The sequence below is a fragment of the Talpa europaea genome, assembly GCF_964194135.1.
Source record: "Talpa europaea genome assembly, chromosome: 8".
Taxonomy (NCBI): Eukaryota; Metazoa; Chordata; class Mammalia; order Eulipotyphla; family Talpidae; genus Talpa; species Talpa europaea.
The window spans coordinates 103,881,434-103,884,250 of NC_140075.1; positions in this window are offsets into that span (position 1 = coordinate 103,881,434).

Sequence of the window (2,817 nt, forward strand, 5' to 3'; positions counted from 1 at the left end):
GTCTCCCACCACACACACTATTCAAATACATAGATATTCACAAAGAATGTGGAAGTTGCATGTGACCTTTATAGAAGAGTTTGTATTTTTCCCATTGATCAGCAACAGTTTTGCTTGAGTGGGATTAACTCCAGTCCCAACTCAAAGGTTCTGAGGAGCTCAAGTAAGTAAAGTATGCAATCACATGCTACCTAAGGAATCATTATCTCGCTTAACCATAGGTATTTAATGCAGGCCTAAATTTCTCAGGTTAAACCATTACTTTGACCCTAAGGAAAGGGCATGCTACATGAGTGTGGTTTTTTTTTTTTTTTTTGATGATGATGACACAACATAAGGAAGAAGGTAGAGTATACAGAATCCTAGAGAAATGGAGTTCATCAACCACTTAAGGTTTGTTCAACCTCTGGTGGGGGGTGTTGATAATGGAAGAGGCGCCACATGTTTAGGGGTGAATGTCCATGGCAATCTCTATATGTTCCTCTCTCTGTTCTGTTGTGAGCCTAACATATAGAACATATATTGTAAAATAATTATATCTAGACCAAAGATTTCTGATTTTAACCATGCCAGGGTAATTATATATAGAACATTACCTACCAGCCATAAACAACTGAAAAAGTCACCAAAATATTTTAAAAGTGGTTTTTAGATATTAGATAAAAATCTACATTGGACATACTTCATAAAATGGAACTAAACGATATGGACCTACAAAATTCCTCCTGTTCTGACTAGAATCAATTATTGAGGAAAGAAGAATCCCAACAGAATCTTCAAGTCCTGCTGAGCTCAACAGACAAAGGTCAGAGTTTGAGGATACTAAAGCAGGTGAAATTTGTGTGGTAGAATTTCATAAAAAGAGGGACATGCACAGGAAATGAACTCAAGAAATCTGCAAAGGGATTCTTTCTCATATTTGATAAGTATTACACCACAGATTTTATTTCAGTCAGGGTTAAATAAAGAAACAGAACCTGCAGGATGAGATATACATATACACTTATATTAACTATATTATATTGTACTGTATTATATATAGTGTCTATTTAGAACCACATATATAATCACTGAAAGGAGCTAGCTTATGAAATTTGGGGACTGGTAAAATTGAAATGATTCTATATAGCAAGACATATATAGATATACATATATAGGTATATTTAATTAGTATAGTATAATGTGACATGTATGTAATATATTGTATATTATAGAATTATCACAGGAATTAACTTATAAAATTTAAGGGACTAGCATAATTCACTTGAAGAAAGGCAGACAACTAGGAGAGGAAGATCATGAGCAGGCTGGAGCGCTATGACATTGAGCTGAAGTTTAATCCATAGACCAATAATTAGGAAGGGGAGGCCCAGGGGAAAGGGAGAACGAATCAGGCCTGGCTGCTTCTTGGAGTTTCTCTGTTCTCAGGGGGAGCCTATTTGGTTAAATGACAGCTTCTTTTAAAGGTTTCTATCTAACTGAATCAGGCCCATTTAGAATAATCTTACTTTAACTAACTCAAAATTAACTGATGATGACTTTGAGTCCATCTTAAAACTCCTTGCACAGAAACACCTGAATGACTATTTGGTTGATAAACTGGAACATAAGTGCATGCTGCCAGTAGCTGCTCTCTCTGGTAGCCTATTCTAACTGAAACACACTACGCAAGGGATGCGGACAAATCCTGTTTATTCAGAAAACTTGGCACGTCACAAAGTGATCATAGATGTGAAAAATAAAATTTCAAAAGGGAAGCAAAGGAGCAAAACGTCCTAACCTAGTAATACCCTAAACTCATTTTAGAAGGGGAAGTAGTAGAGTTCTGATGTGTCTGATTAGAAAAGCAAGAAGGTTCTATCTCTGGTTAAGAGTTTACTCTAGCTATGCCTAGATAAAATGCTATTCCTGCTAAGTCCTCATCAGGAGCAAAGGGACCAAACTGATCTGTCAATAAAATGCCTACTTGCCCAAACAATAAGCAATAATATTATTGATTTAAATTTAAACCTGTCAATAATTATATATATTAAATTCAAATGTTATAAATATCAGATTATATTACAAAGACATTTTGAAAAAATAAATTTCAAAATTCAAATACATGTAATCTATGAGCAATCTATTTAAATGTAAGGAAGGACACAAAGAGATTAAAAGTAAAGAACAGAAGAAAATACGCATGCTAATTATAAGTAAATGAGAACTAGTAGACTGTTAAATGAGATTAAAATCCAGAACAAGGCATATCATCGAGATAAAGATGATCATTTTATGATACCAAGGATGTCAATTCATAATGAAGATTTAACAATGCTAAATATACATGTAGCTTCACATCCTACTCATCTATTAAAAAAAAAAAGATGAATGCTTGCCATGTGTGACAACATTGATAGAACTGGAGGGGATTATGCTAAGCAAAATAAGTCAGAAGGATAAATAAAGATACAGGATGCTTTCACTCATGTGAGATATATCAAAACAAGATAAAGGAACTAACAAAACTAAATCAAAACAAACCCTAGAAATATGGCTGCAGAATTGAGCCTAGTAGAGGTTGAGGGAGAGTGGGCGAGGCAACAAAGGGATGAGGGGCGCCAAAGGTCTACCGAAAGGACTGTAGGTGATTTATAGGTGTGGTGTGGTGACATATCTGAGAAGGTATGGACCTGTTCTAATTCATATGCAATATTATAAATCAATGTTACCTCAATAAAACAAAAGCATAATAACAAAATAAAAAAGAGGTTCAAAATACATTTAATAAAAGTAAAATTTCCACACTCCTGCCAATCTGTAGAATTTGTCAACAGA